The sequence below is a fragment of the Armigeres subalbatus genome, chromosome 3 (genome assembly GCF_024139115.2).
Source record: "Armigeres subalbatus isolate Guangzhou_Male chromosome 3, GZ_Asu_2, whole genome shotgun sequence".
NCBI lineage: Eukaryota > Metazoa > Arthropoda > Insecta > Diptera > Culicidae > Armigeres > Armigeres subalbatus.
In genome coordinates this window covers 249,883,517-249,901,091 of record NC_085141.1, presented here as the reverse complement: position 1 = coordinate 249,901,091, position 17,575 = coordinate 249,883,517, and the positions used below count along the sequence as shown (strand labels likewise).

The window sequence follows — 17,575 nt, the reverse complement described above, 5'->3', positions numbered from 1 at the left end:
ATTTCTGTTGCTATAGGCCTCTGATGACAACGACGATAAAGCTCGTTGTTTGAGAACCAGTTGTGAGGCCACCATGCCCGAATCATATACCGCAGGCATCTGTTAATGAACACCTGCAGCCGTTGAGTGTTCTCCACTAATACACACCATGTTTCGCTAGCGTATAACAGTACAGATTTCACGTTAGAGTTGAAAATTCGTATTTTGGTGCGTTCACTTATCTGCCTGTTTTTTTCAGATATTTCTTAAACTCGCTAAGGCAGCCCTTGCTCTCTTGATCCGTGCGCCTATGTCGATCTTGGTACCGCCGTCTGACGCCATTTGGCTACCAAGATATTAGAAGCTTTCAACATTCTCCACTGGTTGCCCGGCTACTGTGAAACTGGAAGGAGTCACCGTGTTTACATCCAACGATTTGGTTTTGTTGACGTTGATGACTAAACCTGCCCAGGGTGTCTACTCATCTGTAAAAACAAAATTCCCTGATTTTTCCAGGTTTTTTCCAGATGTTTTACATTAATTTCCAGGTAAAAACAAATTTGCGATATATATATTTTAGCAGTAACAAGTAAATATTGCGAAAAACAATATTGCGAAAAAATGTTTTTAGTTGCCTCACAAAAACAATGTTGTAAATTACTTAAGGAATTCTTCCAGGAATTCCTTCTCAAGTTCATCCCTTAATTACATCAGCCATTCAATCAAAAATTCCTTCAGGAATCGCATCGGAAATTCCTCCAGGATTCCTTTGAAAATTTCTCCATAGATTCCATCGGAAAATCCCCCGGAAATTATTACAGAAATTCCTTCAAAGAGGGAACTTTAAGAATTGCCTCAGAATTTCCCTTAGAACTTCCTCCAGGATTTCATTTGAAAATGTCTTTGCAAAAACTTTAGAAAACATCTTAAGGAACGGTTTTGGAAATGGCCTTACGATATTTTTTTTAATTCCTTCTTTGGAAATTTGGTTAAAAATTCTTTCGGAAATTTCTTTGAATTTTTATTTCAGCTATTTTTTTTTAAACTTAAGGTCCAAGTTTCAAAATGCTCGCGTTTTCGGGGGCACACCACTCGATACGGAGGCGGCGCACAACTGTCATTTTTGTTGATTTAGTTTTGCTGCGTCGTCAGCATGCGTGAAATAATAAAAATGACAGTTGTGCGTTGCTTCCGTAGTGTGCTTCCGTTGCTTCCGAGTGGTGTGCCCCCGAAAATGCGATCACTTTGAAACTTGGATTCCGTGAGGAGTGACTTTAAGAAATCCTTTTAAAAAATTGTTCCGGAAATATGTTTTGGGAATTCCTTCAGAACTTCTTGCGAAAACTCCTTCGGAAAATGTGTTGATGCAAAATACCTTTAGAAACTCCTTTGAAAAATCCATTCGGGATTCCTTCGGCTATTCTTTCAAGAATTCCTTTAGCAAAAATTCTTCACAAATCACTTACACTTTTTTTCAAAAATCCCTTCAGGTGATTTCTTTGAAAAATCCTCCGGATATTCCTTGGAAAACTGATCCTGAAATTCCTTCGGAAGTTCCTCCAGGAATTGCTTTGAAAAATCCTAACTAATTTAGTATTTTTTAATATATTCTTAAAGAATTCTCGAGGGAATACTCAAAAGAATTTACAAAGCACCCAATTGATTTCCCGAATAAATTCCTAGATTTCACCAAGAATAGCTTCGGAAATTCTCAATGGCAAAACGTTTTTTGCGGAGCAACGATCCATTAATGTTTACTACATTTTTAATAGATTTGATTGGTATATTTATTCAAATATTTGTAAGGATTTTTTTCATCTTTTGAGAGAATTTCACTCATGATCACCGGGTATTGAAATTTCCCTGATTATGTCAGGAATTCCCTGATAATTCCAGGTTTTCCAGGTTTTTCCAGGTAGTAGACACTCTGCAAGGTCGTTGAGCTTACTCTGCATATCAGAGCGCCGTTGCGCGAGGAGTGGAACGTCATCAGCCAATTCGAAGTCGTTTAGGTGCTCCATGGTTATTTATGTTCGGTGATATATTGCATGTCCATCCGAGTGCAAACTCTTTAGAACGACTTCGAGTGGCGCTAAACTGCTGTGTACGCTACGTCTATGGATTAAACCACTACGATCATGTGAGTCACCTGCAACGTATGGATGCCCTTTAGAGTATGTACTTCTATGCGCATCGCTCCTGCATTTTTCTGAGAAACCTGGTGACAACTCAGTCTCCTGCGATACTTCATGGGAGGCTTGTTCAGTCCCGTGGTAGACGTTTGCAGAATTTTGTGGTCCCGGCTAACAATACGCTTTGCTATTCTAGTTCGCTGTTCGTTCGAGGTGTGGTAAACTGAAATTCGTTACCGCCCGTAATAAAACGTTCTCCGTCGGAAGCAAGTTTCAAGAGTGGCTGCATCGATTTTTGGAACCGCCCTAACTAAATTTATTTTATAAGTAGTAGACTAATTAATGACAATAATTATATACAGTTTTGTATCTTTTCCAAATCGGAGGTAGTAATTTTTAAAAGATTTATATTTTACACTACAGGACAATAATAAACAAACAATCTTTCTAATGGAAGCGGCAGAAATTGTCCGACAAATGCGTTCCTTCAACCATGTTCAACATTGCCAGGGATCTTCGAATATATTCAAGCAAAATTTTTCATAACGACGTATGTAACAAAAGTAAACAAAACGGGGTTTTTATTACAACGTGACAATCACACGCGGCTTTAAATAATACGCATCGATTTTACTGATTTTAGATCTTAAAATTCTTTAATTCGATCTTTTTGCGAATCGACGTATGTAAAAATTTCTATTTTTGAAGTCTCAATGTTACATACGTCGCTTTAACATATGGGAACTGAGAGCGACCTATGTAACAAAAAAAGCAAAACAAAACAAAACTGCAGTTGCGTCAATCGTGCAACTATGGAAAACCGACCAATGTACACCGACGTACGTGTAGCATACCGGTGTATGTATAATTTTATCGTTTTTCACAGTGAATTTGAATGAACTGAGCTTTGCTGTGAAGCACGCTTATTACGTGTCATGTAATGATGCATGCCAGCGGAAAAAGTATTGAAAAAAGATTTAGTTTTAAAACAGTTTTAGAAAAAGTTTTGCCAACTTTCTGCAAAGGATTTCTCGAATCCTCATAATTGTTACATACGTCGTTATGAAAAATTATGCTTGATATGTTTGCGTTACAAAACCCTTGTTCGCAAACGTATTCGCCAGGGCAGCCCACATCTCTTCTGAAAAATCCTTATCGCGCAAGAACTCAATATGTGAATCACAATGTACGTCACCAGGTGAGCACTGGTTTTTAATTCTTTTCTTGGAAAGCTTCGAGCTGTGTCGCTTCCGTGGGTACATCTTTCGGGGAATCTCCTTTACTCCGTGGGCAGCTAGACATCTGCTTTTCTACACGAAATTTCTATACTACGTATCCCGCGCCGGCAAATTTAACAATCCCAACTTTTGCTGCACTTGTCATTCGTTCGTCTTATTCATGAACTCATAACGAACTTTCCGAACTTGAGACAATTCGCTCTGAAGAAAGACATGTGCTAAGAAAAAAAGGTTAATTTAATAAAGAATAAATTTTTCAGATGTCGTGGTAGGGTGGTAGTAATAAATCATTTGGTCGGTTTGCTCCTAAGATTTGACTCTTCACTTTTATTGATATTACAATCAATCACAAGTTGCAACTTAAGTCATCAGAAGCTGAGCTACAAAATGTTCGTTGAAGCTGACTGGGCCGGTAGCTTTTGTGCTTGTAAAGCTTAACACACTGAAGTCAGTTTTTACGCGAGGGATACATATTACGAACATTACAAAATCCTCGTAAAAAGCGACTCTAGTGTAATGGTCAACACAATATTGCGTGGAACTGAGTTTCACTGAAACGAAACTTGCTAGACTAGGCTAGACGGTCCAGCTCGACACATACTACCCCTGGGGTACCTCAAAATAGATTAATGTTAGCTTTAATCTAAATAAGTAAGTAGTATCGACCAAAATGTATAAAGATTGTGCTGTCTATGTGGATATCTTGAAAATCATGAAACGCAAACGAACGCTAATTATACGCTTCCAGCGCACTATTGGACAACATCAGACCGCAAATCCTTGATAATTGGTTCTAACCATTTTACATGCTAACCCAGCGAAGACCATGGCTAAACAACTTTACCAATATAGAGCTTAGCACCAAGCTCGGGGCAGATCGAACCACGTCAAGTAGTGAAGTCGGACCGTGGTGTGAAGTGGTGACCCCCATCGACCCACCAATGGCCAAAGCCATATTTTTCTTGCGGTCGTTCGGGCTGCGGCATGTACCGCACATTTAACCATCTGCTGCCGATCGAGGCCGACTCTACACCACACCATCCATACATATAAGACTCGATGTATTTTTCTTTTCGCCGCTGCTGCTGCTGCTCGATGTATTCATGTTCTGCGTTTTTCCTTGCTTCATCATTTCGTTTACGCTTCACTTACCACTCGCTTTACCACTGTACTGTGCCTTCGATTGTGGGGCTCTTCTTTGCGCCATTACAGGGCCCCCCTGAATGAGACAACCGTGGCCCGTAGGTGCCACGGAGCTTCGAGAGCGAAACGGCACTAACTGGAATCCATTGTTCTCCCCCCGGGTCGAATCTCAGTTAGAAAGAAGTACAACCTAATCTAATGAGGGTAAAGATTCAAACTTAAGAGAGGTTTATTTACCTTTTTCCTAAGTCACACTGGAACCAGCTATCCGGAACAACTTGAACTCTCCTACTGAGCGACACTTGGAAATTATTTATTTTCCTCTTGTTTTTGACGATATTCCATTTGTTGATTGTTTCACTTGGGCACTGTATTTTCGTCAAACCGCCCGAACACAAATCAGCCCGGCGGCGGGTGCGAGTTTTCAAAAATTTTACTCTCTGTCAGGTACCTCCTGCTGCTGCTGACCTGGCCACTATTTCCCCCCACAACTTGGGCGCTTTCTCTCTTCACCCCTGAGCCTGTGCTCAAGCGACGGAGAATTTTCACACAGCGCTATTTTTCCACTGCTTCTTCCTGGTCTTGCTTTGGCGACCGATCAACCAACCGCACCTCGCTCGCTTTCTGTGTCCGTGTGTGGACCGCGGTCTAGCGGACAGCTGGCCACTTTCCAAATCCAACAACCAGCCACGGGGAGTCACTCGGCCATTCCCGGACACTTTTCCAACCGCACTTTGCACGCTCACTTTTCTTCGACAATTTTTCGTTAATCCACTTTTTCCTCAACGGAGGTTTTTCTTATTATTTTCTCGTGCCTTTGGGGAAAAACTTTTCAACTTTCAAACACACACTTTTTAGCCTCTTTTTTCCTGCCTCAGCAGCGAGAGAGCTCTTCCACACTCCACCGCAACAGAAGTAGCAGTCCCGTTTTTTTTTCTTCCACACTCCGTCACACTCCGGGGCCCGTTCCCAACCTGCGGTGGGAGAGAAGGAAATTTTTTTTCTTCGCCAACGAAAAATTTGCTGCACCGTTTTCCACACCGAAATGGTCGTAACAATCCACTGACTGCTGGTGGCCACCAACTCGGATGATCCCGGCCCGGAACCTTTCAGCTTTTTCCACTTCGCACTCAGCAGAGCACCCGCAACTGTTGAACGATGGATTTTGGGACAAATCTACACTGAATATTGCCCGAAAGGAACCAGAAAACCGAGACGACGACGATGGACAACCCGCTGCTTGTCTTCGATCGACGACTACGACGACGTTTTTCCTGCCACTTCTCGAAAGCTTCAGCAGCCACGGACATAAACGTCTGTGCGGATCGCAGTCCGAGAGGGTTCGCTCGCAGTTCGGGCGAGTGAGTTCGCTGCGCTGTTGGTGGTGGTGTATTTTGTGTCAGGGATGCCAGATGTGTCTTTTTTTCTGATGTGAAGCAAAATTACAAAATAAGCAAAATAATCCAATATTAAATAAATTTTATTATTGTCTAGTTGTGGAGTGTTATCAAAAAAACTTCCTTGCAATAAACATCAATTTTGAGGCTAAATTCCTTATTTTTTTCAATCAAATCTCGCTTAACTTTTCAAAAGGTCCTAAGTAACATTTTTTTCATGAATTAATTTGAATAGTGCAATCAATAACTTTCATGTTGTTCTGTTGATTGCGCTATTCAAATTAATTCATGAAAAAAATGTTACTTAGGTCCTTTTGAAAAGTTAAGCGAGAAATCATGTTCTTTTCGGATAAAAAAAAGTATTTCATAGAGTGAAAACAGCCTGAATGAGTGATTATGTTCCATATGGGCAGATAAAAGTTAGGTTAAAAACGAAGGATCATCATTCGATAAATTGATGATTGACCCGTTCTATGTACTGTTTCTTATGTTAAATCTATGTACATAAAAATGAATTTCTGTCTGTCTGAACCTTATAGACTCTGAAACCACTGAGCCGATCGGCGTAAAAAATCGTATTCTGAGGTTTTTGGGGCTGGGGAAGGTTCTTAAAATATTTCGAGACCTTTCCCCGTTTTGGAAAGGGGGGCTCCCATACAAATGAAACATGAATTTCTGCATTACTCGATAACTAATCAGAGAATAAATCATTTTTAGGCGAAACAAAGTTCGTCGGGTCTGCTAGTATGAAATAAAAATATGGTTGATAATGAAAACCCTGCTTTGATTCTAACAATTGAAGTGATAAGAGAGCGTTAATTTTGATTCTAGTTTTGACATTTTTCGAAACCTAACCTAACTTTTAATTGCCAATAAAGCCAATATGACAGAATTGAATCCCAGGAAACCATTAAGCACTTTAATAAGCCTTATGTTAACCATATATCAGCTTTTCAGTGCCTAAAAGCTGCATACACAGGATTTTGTTTTTACACGATTTTTTTTCGCTCGTATTTTTGATCGTGTGACTTCAATTTACCACCAAACTCTTCGCAACATGTTTCAAAAAATCCAGAATAAATCGAAGAAAAATCACATGATAATTAATATGCGTTAAACATTTAGGATGAGCGGAAAATTGAGAAAATGTAAATCGCGTAAAAACAAAATCCAGTGTATATGATTTTCAAGTGCTTATTGGCAATATAAACTTTAAGTAGAAAAAGAAGCCGTATATCGGTATATAACGCTTCGAAGAAATGCTGACCAGTACTGTTGATACAAGCCGTATAAGGGAACTATCATTGGCGTAAATAAGGGGGGGCTTAGCCCTCCCTAGAAAAAAAATAGCCCCCCCTAGGATTTGACAAAGTAGTTAGCAGTGATATAAGTTTTTAACATAGCATAGCGAATAGGGTGGCTCAAAAAACACTTTTTCAATTTTTTTGATGGACCGCCCTCTTATTCGGTTCTATTTGATGCCCTGATGCTCTGGACAAAATTTCAGCCAAATCGGTCAACGTTTGGGCGGTGCTAAACTCGTTGGAAGTTTATATGGAAAAATGTATGCAGAAACATCCAAAAACAGTGATTTGCAGTTGGACTGCACAATTTACGATCAAGAACCATGATACTCATTCAGTTCTTGTATAATTAAATACAGAATGTTATGCTGAAAACCGCGAGAAGATTAGAGTTTATTACGCAAAGATATTAGCATTTTACTGGAGTGTTGTAGGGGTGAATTCATTTCTTTTCAAAGGTAAAAGAAACGAAATTTGCTCAAACCCCACTTCAGAGAAATGCTAATAACTTAGCAGGTGAAACTCTAATTTTCTCGCGGTTTTCTGCATAACATTCTGTAATAAATTCTCCAAGATCTGAATGAGTATTATAGTTCTTCATCGTAAGTTGTGTAGTCCAGCTGCAATTTACTGTTTTTGGGTGTTTCTGCATACATTTTTGCATATAAACTTCCAACGAGTTTAGCACCGCCCAAACGTTGACCGATTTGGCTGAAATTTTGTCCAGAGCCTCAGGGCATCAAATTAAACCGAATAAGTGGGCGGCCCATCAAAAAAATTGAAAAAAGTTTTTCCCATACTAATTTGAGCCACCCTAATAGCGAATTATTGAAAAAGTTTGAAGACAAATGAGTTATCTCGCATATTCACCCTGTCATAATGAAATGAGTGGCAGACAAATGAGTTTTTTCTCATTTCTGAGAAAGATTCCTGTGTGGCACTAAAATTGCACTTGGTGTTAATTATGTAAAGGCAATTGGCGAATAAAGGTTACATGAAGAAGAAGAAGAAGCCGAGAAATAATATTAAAAAAAAAATGCACGGGAAGCAGACGGATATTTTTGAAAAATCCTCAAAAAATCTAGGAGCATTATATTTAAAAACGGTTACAGTACGGGGTTGAACTTTTTTTTATATTGTATTAAAACCAAGGAATGTAATTGTCGCTGAAAAATGCAAAAAACAAGCGACAAAAGAGAATAGCGATAACTCTTTGTCCCCATCTGCAGAGGATAAAGACATTGTTGCGTTCCATTTTATTTGCAACAAACATGGAGAGGTAATTGTTGGGAACTTTTCAAACTGCGATAACTTGTTTATTTTAGAAGTAAAACGCAAATCATGTCAACAGATGGTTAAGTTTATGTCTAATCTATGATAACTGATACTAATTTAACCAAACACATCATCGGAAACCGACTACTTCTCAAAATGCGTGGCAGGCGATAATTGTCCTATTCTGTTGCAGTTTGGGACAAACGCTTATTGCGAGTTGAGTTTGTCCCAACATTTACAAGAGAGGATAATGTCTTTGTCATTGGAAATGTTGTTATTTTACATTCCTTGATAAAAACACATCATTTCGATTTTAAATTTTATTTTGTGATATTGCACTTTATACATAGTATAAGAAGAGTCCAACCCCGTACCGCTAATCGTTTTTAATTAAATTGCTCCTAGAATTTTTGAGAGTTTTAAAATAATTTCCGTATGCTCTCCGGTGCATTTTTTTTAAATATCATCCTTCGACTTTTTCTTCTTCATGCAACCTTTTTTCGCCAATATCTAATTGATTTGAAAGCATCAAAGCAAGCTTGATATGAACAACAATGGAGAGCTACTAAAATATCAATCAAAGCAATCGTGTTAGCAGTCAAAGATATGTGGTCAACCATCACGGATTAGAGTAAAAGATTTTCAGCAGACCTCCGCTTGCCTAACAGCATGATAATCTCCACAATTGCCATATGCATCCGAGAAGTATTCTCATCAGAATCCGAGAGGAATTCCCATCAGAATCCGAGAAGAATTCTCATTGGAGCCTTCTGAAGAATTCCTTTCAAAATCATCGAATTATTCCATCCGGAATACAGAAGAACTCACACTGGATTCCTTTCGGTATCGTTGATACCCTTGGGAATCTGTGGGGGATACCCTTCAAAATTCCTAAAGGATTCTCTTCAGAATCTCTAGTTAATTGCCTCGGTATTCCTCCAGAGTCGTTCGAATATTTGTTTCGTTTGGAGATTTGCTTCGGAATTCCTTGACGATTTGTTTCAGAATACGTCGACGATTTTCTACAGAATCCCTAGAATATTTAATTCGAAGTCTCTCGACATTTTGCCTCGGAATCCCTTAATGACTTGCTTCGGAAACCCTCGCCGATCGGAATCCCTCTGACGATTTGCTTTGAAATCCCTCGAGGAATAGCTTCGCAATCATTCGACGATTCGCTTCAGAATACATCGACGGTTTGCTTCGGAATTCTTCGAAGATTTAGTTTGGACTCCCTCGACGATTTACTTCGGAATCCCTCGATGAATTGCTTCGGAATCATACGATGATTTGCTTCGAAACCCCTCGACGATTTGCTTCCACATCCCTTCGCAATCGCTGGAGGATTCTTTACGGAATCCCTAGAGGATTAATTTACTGTCCCTCGACGATTTGCTTCTGGATCCGTCGATAGATTGCTTAGAAATCCTACGACGATGTTCTTCTACATCCCTGAAACATTTGCTACGAAAACCCTGAACATTCACGTTGGAATTCCTGGAGGATTTCAGATGGAATCTCTGGAACATTTCCGTTGGAGCTCCTGGAACATTTCCATCGGAATTCCTGGAATATTCGCGTCGGAATTCCTGGGAAATTCCAATCAGAATCTCATTGGGATCCCTGAAATGTTTGAATATGACAGCGATCCGTCAGTGTGCGGGACCAAGCCGTGCGCTACAACACTTAGTCGCAATAGCAATAGCTATCAATTTGAGTCGTTGTAGTAATCATCGGCTGGTAAACAAATGCTCTTCGACACTGTGGGCTACAACAGAAAAAACATGCCTCCTGAGCCGACGTTCTGATATTCATCACATTACCATTACAACTAAGATAGAATGAGGTTTTAAATTGTTTGAGAATTTTTGAAAAGAAGCTCAAAATAGAGAAAATAGATGAAGGGGCTATAGCCCCCCCTGGACATCGGGGCTAGTTACGCCAATGGGAACTATCATTGCCAATTTAGAGCTACAATCTTTGACGTTTATGTGAAATCACAACAATAACGCATAGAATTTCATAACATGACTGCAAACAACATGAATAATGGCCAAATTACTTAAAAACACATTTAAATGCGAAACTACATGGACATGAGCAAGATGACCGGGCATGCTACTCCGTGATGGACCAGAACGATAGTAATTGCACAGGGAATCAATAGATGAGAGCGTGGGGTGTGCTCTCCAACCTAAATGTACACAGTCCGATACTTCCAGCATTTTAAATGGCGTTGGCAACGTCCTCGCAGTCTATCGGAGAAGGGAAGGAATTGATGACGCAATCACTTGCCCACTGCAAGCCAAGAACACCTCTGCACTTGCCACGAGTTCATGCAGAATTTTATTGGAATCTGGAGATTAGGTTCTAGGTAGAAATTAGCTTCGTCTTGATGAACGGATTTGCCAATGCGATAGTAATAGAGGGGCGGTATGTTCTAAGTAGATGCCGGAAACGAGTTTTCTAACAGTTACCTGCTAGAAATAAGTCAAGTTGTAGATATAGGATAGAAGATGGAATGAAACCCCATTTTCAGTTCTAGCGATTGCTACAACATGTGAATTATATGGAACGATACAAAGTAGGAGGAATTGAACGAGCCTGATCGCAGTAGATCGAACATGAATTAATTAGGAAAATAAAATAGCTCTCAATTTTCGCTTGCTATTCGATTTTGATTGCTATCGAACAAAGTCACATAAAGAAGAACCCTTATATGAAGTGGATGACCATTAGCCCTTTCGATGACGAAAAATTCAATTTCGGAGTGGCTTGGTTTGCAAAAACTACTGATCATTCAATGAACTTCAACTTTGGAGTGAATTGGTTGATTGTGAGAATAGCGATTGGTCCAAGTCGTATCAAGAACAAAACAATTCCGGAGTGGGTTGATTGATGGCCAGAATAACCAACGGGCCCTATTCAGATCAAGGTATATGAGTTTTTGGAGTGGGTCTGACGGTAGTTTGGTGGCACTGTTTGTTTTGGATGAACCAATAAATTTCTACTTTAAAGAAAGTCGGTTACTGATCTTCCCCCTTTCACTAATCTGATTTAGCCATCGTTACTGAAATCCCTCGATGCATATTCTCATATTCAGCATACCATCATTTCGAATACTCTTTCCCGCTAAAAGCATTACCAGTTTATAAAGATTACACTGGATCAAATGCGATCGCATAGTTGTCGGCATAAAATGAGCGAATTTATCTCAAATTCACTTAAAGTACTTCCGTACATCTATTATCAGATAACGGTTTGAATTTTTAAGTCGCGAACAAAAACTATATATATTTGATTTACGCTTCGCCTTTGGCTTATTAAAGTCCTTATCTGGGGCTCCTTCCCCAGAAGCTTGTTTCATGCTCCTTTCCATTTGCATTTCCTGTTCCTTCCTTTTCCTTCCACTTTCTTTTCCATCAAGTAAATAATGAAAAAGACATTCCCAAATCAGGGGAGCATGCCAACGTTCTGATATTATGACCCCGGGAGTTCCCAGTAAGGGACTAGCCTAGACCTCAAGCTGCTGGTCAGCTTCCGGGGTGGGCGCAAAATGCCTCCTTTCTCCCAGGTCCCACTTAACACTTAACACTTTACCTTTTTGGCTTATTCAGCGGTATTGGCGGCAATGAGATATAGTGGCAATGGCTTGGTCAGTTAGCAGTGGGACTATCGCATATGGCGTTAGGTACTGGCGGCGTCCACGAGGTGTTGCTTCTCGACGATCTTATGGCCGAGGTAAATTCCGAAATTTTCATCCGTTGACGGAAGCCGATAACACGACGTTAGTTGGCACGATACGTGAGAAAAGCTGGGACGAACAATAGCTGTCATTATCAGGACTCCTTATGACAAAATGGCGTTCGTGGCGTGGTACCGCCCGTCGATCCGGGCGAGAAAGTACCTTCAGAAATATGAGTCCCGGCACCTCTGGGCAGAATGTTAGCAACCTCGGTGATTCTCACTTGGCAGGTCTTGCCAAGCTCGGGGACGATCGGCTTCTTCACTACGCACCGCTCACTGGTCGTCTGCCGACGGAAAATTCTTCTGAAAATTCTATTCCCTGGAAATTTTTCGAAAACCTCTGCAGGAGTTACTTCGAAAGTTCTCTTATTTAAACCACACGCCATTTCATAAGCAATTCTTTCTAAAATTGCATTCTCCCGAAATTTTATGAATTTTGAGCAAAAGAATAGTTTCTGATGATTCTCCGATAGGGGAACTGTACCGGTTTTGGCCATGTTCCTAATTTGGCCAATTTTGCGAATAACTCCGAAAATAAAGCCATTCGCGAGGGTTTCATTAGTTCCAACAAAAGATATATCCCTCACAGTTCAATGCTGCTTTCAACTGATCGATTATTTTGGAAAAATATGTATTTTCCAGGGTTGGCCACATTAGGCACTAAGTTGGCCAAAACCGGTGCACTTCCCCTATCGCAATTCGCTGGAGTAAATGCCGTAGAAATGAAAACATTTCCAATGGAATTCCTGATGGAATTTCCGAAATAACTCGTGAGTGAATTTTCAAAGGAACTCCTGATGAAGTTTCCAAAGCATTTCCAAAGACATTTTTATAGAAATGATAATACAATAAGTTGCAAAGGAATTTATAATTTTCGAAGGAGTTCCAAAAGAAATTTCCGAACTATTTTTTTTATTGGAATCCCGAAGGATACAAACTGCATATATTTGGGTCTCCAAATTGCAAAAAAATCCGTGTTCGACAATATAAGAATAAGAATATGATTTTTTTTCAGTGTAGGAATCTCGTAAAACCCGTATTTTAGCAATTCTTCGCTCACTATTGGTTTCCTTATCCACTTCCTTTTAAAATTGAAAAGATCCAATCTGAATAGTTCAATTTACGTTATGGGATTTGTATCGAAATAGAAACCTTCACTTGATCTTGTGAACCTGCGGATTTAAATGGATTCTCGATCCCCTGCCTTCTGCACCTTCTGCTTACCTGGAATACAAAAATTCACGATTAGTGCCACCCAACTAACCACAGCTGACAAGCTTATAATAAAACCGTGTTCAAAGGATGGTCAGGTTCTACTAGGAACATGCAAGTAGAAGAAGTTAGGAGTGACTTTCGGGCCAACAAGCCTTAAGCCTTTTTTTTCTCGAAACATTTTTTTTTACTTTTAAGCAAAATGTCATTCAAATTCCAGCACAATGAACTTTACAAACTCTGTATTTGTATCAAATCTGTGTTTAGGTTTGTAAGCCTGGGTTTCAAAATAGTTGAAAATAGTGACTTGAGCTCGAGACTTACCTGAAAAAATTGACCAAGTCACTAAAAAGTAACCTGCTACCGGGCCTGTATGTGCAATCATAATCCTGTCTAATGAGAGCTCGAAGTAGATTGCAATCGGTTTCGAGCTCATTTTTGGCGTTCATTCAGCCGATTCCAACCTACTTTGAGCCAACTACTAGATTGGAAACTGTAGTCCGAGCAACTCGAGGAAGCTCGGGATTTCGACTTTTGTCAAAAAGTTAGTTTTTTTTTGCATTGATCCAAAGAAACAAAAAAAAAACGAAATTAATTTTTCTTAGTAATAAAGTAGCTTGACTGCTCTTTGTTGTCAAAAATCTCGAGTAAATCCAAGCTATACTTCAAGTGCTTTTTTGTCAACAAATGGACATGAGCAGGATGGGAATAACTACGAGCTACTTCAAGCTGCTCATTGGACAGCATTATTAGCTATCCGATTAGAACGTTTTGATCCTTATTTGTTATAAAGAAGCCTAATTTTGTCACTGCAAGAAATAGTGAGTGAAACTCGTTGCAAAACTCTTTTTTCGTGACACCAAAAAAAGGGGGAAACGAATTTCCATTGTAAATGAAAACGAACTCGAGAATCTTTTTTGAATATAAATAAGAACGAATTTCATCGGAAACTGATATAAGAACGAAATTGACCGATAATAGAAACAGATTTCTATTGCAAAACAAATTCTCATTGCAAATGAAAAAAAGCTTCTATTGAAAATGGAGAAAAATTGCCATTGGAAATGGAAGCGAATTTCCATTCAAAATGGAAACGACATTCATCGGAAATGAAGAAAAATTGAAAATGGAAACAATTTTCCATTGGAAGAATCGGATTTCCATGAGAAATGAAAACGAAATCCGGTTGGAATTGGAAACGAATTACCATTGGAAGCGAAAACAATTTGCATTGGAAAAGGAAACGAATTAAAAAATAACAAAAAAAATTGAAAATGGAAACAAATTTCCATTGAAACTAGAAACGAATTTCGATTTAAAATGGCAAAGCATTTCCAATAAAAAAGGAAAATAATTTACATTGGGAATAAAATCTAATTTTCATTGGAAATGGAAACGAATTCCAATTGGAAGTGGAAAATAATTTCCATTGGAAATGAAATCGAATTTCTATTAGGTATAGAATAGATTTTCTTTTGTGAATGGAAACGAATTTCCATGGGAAGTGATAACGAATTTTCATTAGAAATGGAAAAGAATTTCTAGAAACGAATTTACATCTGAAATGGAAACGAATTTCCATTGAAAATTGGAACGAAATTCCATTGGAAATGGAACCGAAGTTCTATTGGAAATAAAAACGAATTTCCATTTAAAATAAAAAAAAACGGAAATGGTAACGCTTTTTTATTAAAAATGGGAGCGAATTTGCGTTGGAAATTGAAAATATTGTATCGTGTTGAACACTGTGACGGGGGTTCCTCCAGCGGCAAAGCGGATAAAATATCTAAGGCCCATATCGTGAGTTCTCGATGTTGCAATGTCTTAGTTGGGGATGTAGTGCCATAAGAAGAACTTACCCCGGAAGCAGTTGAATCATTTGAAACTGTATGAATGGAAGACAATACAAGCCCATTTTTGGTTTACGAGGATCTCACCAGGCAGCTGAAGACGGCCGATTCAAAGATCGATTAGACAGATGTGGTAATCTCTTCTTACCGAACACTTCCGGATTCGTATGACCAATTAAGGACGGCTTTGGGAAATCCAGCTTAAAAAATTTGACCTTGGAAATAGTCAAGCAGCATGTATTGAGAGCGTGGACATTTTATAGGAGAAACTGTAGGGTAAAACGGGACAATGCAACAGACGTCACAACGAAGAACGCAGTAGTTTTCATGCCAAGCAAGGTTAGCTTCAAACTTGGTTCTGATGCTAGCGACCATCTGGTGAACCGATAGGGCGTGTTTCCAGCAGTGACCTACAACGTGGATAACGGAGAAACTCCAAAAGCGAAGATATCTGATAAGATAACCAAATGGAAGACGTACTTATGGTTTCGGAGCTACTATTCCATCTCAAGTCGGTCAAGGGACCTACTAATGCAGATTCGGACGTGATGATAAGAAGGGTAAAGGATAGCAATCGCGCAGATAAAATGAAAGTAGACCTTACGAAACCTTCTGCAAACGTGTCCGCATCAAGTTCGAATAATTTATGGCATCTTCAAGTTGATAATTGGTAAGCACTATTGTTTACAGACCCACCCGAATGTACTTCTGTAATTTTTCGAAAAAACTATTTTGAACATTGGTTGAAAACCAACCCAGGAGGAGCTGAAAATCATGGATGATGCCGAGTTATGGAAGATCAAACCAAAAAGAATGTTTCGTTTTTTCAGTCTAATGTTGCATGAAGAAGAATCAGAAAAGATATTTTTAAAAAATGCATACGGTGAAAAATTTGAAAATCCTCTCAAAAGTTCTTTCAATTAAAAATGGTTCGCAGTATGGGGTCGAAAATTTCATTTTTACACGTTTTCAATTTTTAATGTTATTAGATGTACTTTGCGACCCCGTGCTGCTAACCGTTTCTAGTTAGTTAGAATTTTCAAATAGTTTCAAAAAAGATGATCTTCAATCGATCGCCTGGTTTTGGGGGAAATTCAGTAGAAATTTAAAAGCATTACCTCTGAAACTGAAAATTCTCTCCATTTTTGTGCGAATAGTTTTAATATACATTGATTCCTTCGAAAAAAAAAGAATGATAGGAAGTGTATTGTACATTTAAACAAAATAACATCTCACGCCAGAAAAAGACAATAATAACTAATTATTAGTTTCTGCTTAGTTCATCAGTTCCCATAAGTCAATCCAAATATCACCAAACTAAAATATCTTCACATCTGGCATTCCTGGTTGCGAGTGGCTGAGCGCGAGTGAGACCGTGAGAGCAATAACAGTTACAGTACCTTCCCGTTTGAGGCCACCAACACCTTCTTGAAGTTCGCCGCACACACACACACACACACTTGAACGCACCTTTCGCGATGGTTGATTCTTCCTTCTGCTTCGGAAGACACACGGCGACCAACCGAGAAAGAAATTCGCCCAAAAATGGTCGGCCCTTCCTTATTAGGTTCTGCAGCGTCTGTATCTAACCTCAAACTGATGACAGATTAGTAGTACTTCGCGTTGGCTTCGGGGGCAGCCAACCAATCACGAACTCGAACCTTGTCGGAGTCAGTGGAAAGTACTACTGAACTGTCAAAAAAGTTCATTCGACGAGGACCGAATTCATTCGTGACGTCATGCTGCAGAACCTAATGGGGGAAAAATCACGCACCGAAAATGTTGCCTCCGTCCCGAATAACGGCAAATTGATGGCGGTGAGCACTGTCGGAGCACTTTGCACACTCGGAAAACTCGATTATTTTGCACCACCGAAAGTTACCGTCAACTCGCGCGACACACAACACACAGAGAAAGGAAAACTCTGCCAAGCAAAACGTTCGCTGAGCTGAAATTGGTTTTGTATATGAGGAGAAAAGGTGCAGGAAAACTTTTCACGCACACATTCGCAAGTTGGGAGAGGCAACTTTCGCGTGCAGCTAGAGCGAGAAAGTATCAGCAAGAGAAAACGGAGAAAACAAGCCCTGATGGATCGGGCGAAACTGCAGGAAAAGTGCAAGAAACTGTGACAGCTGTCAGAAACGAACCTTTCGGTCTGTCAATGTTTCAAAACGCCCACAAACAACACCACTGGGTAATGAGGATCAGATTCCCCAGTGGGTGATAAATATAGAAATTTGAATTGATGGTTCACACTATAGAGGCCTGAATATTGTATAACGTTTACCTGCTATGTGG

General features: G+C 39.5%; 1 protein-coding gene across 1 annotated transcript in view; it reads right to left on the bottom strand.

Annotated features, from left to right (window-relative positions):
- The window catches only part of LOC134223425 (serine/threonine-protein kinase MARK2-like), a 448,377-nt gene extending 431,143 nt beyond the window's left edge, over positions 1–17,234 (bottom strand). The window contains exon 1 of the mRNA XM_062702579.1: positions 17,052–17,234. The gene's annotated coding sequence lies outside the window, so the exon portion shown is untranslated. The remainder of the gene's footprint in view (positions 1–17,051) is intronic.
- Positions 17,235–17,575: the final 341 nt, after the last annotated feature.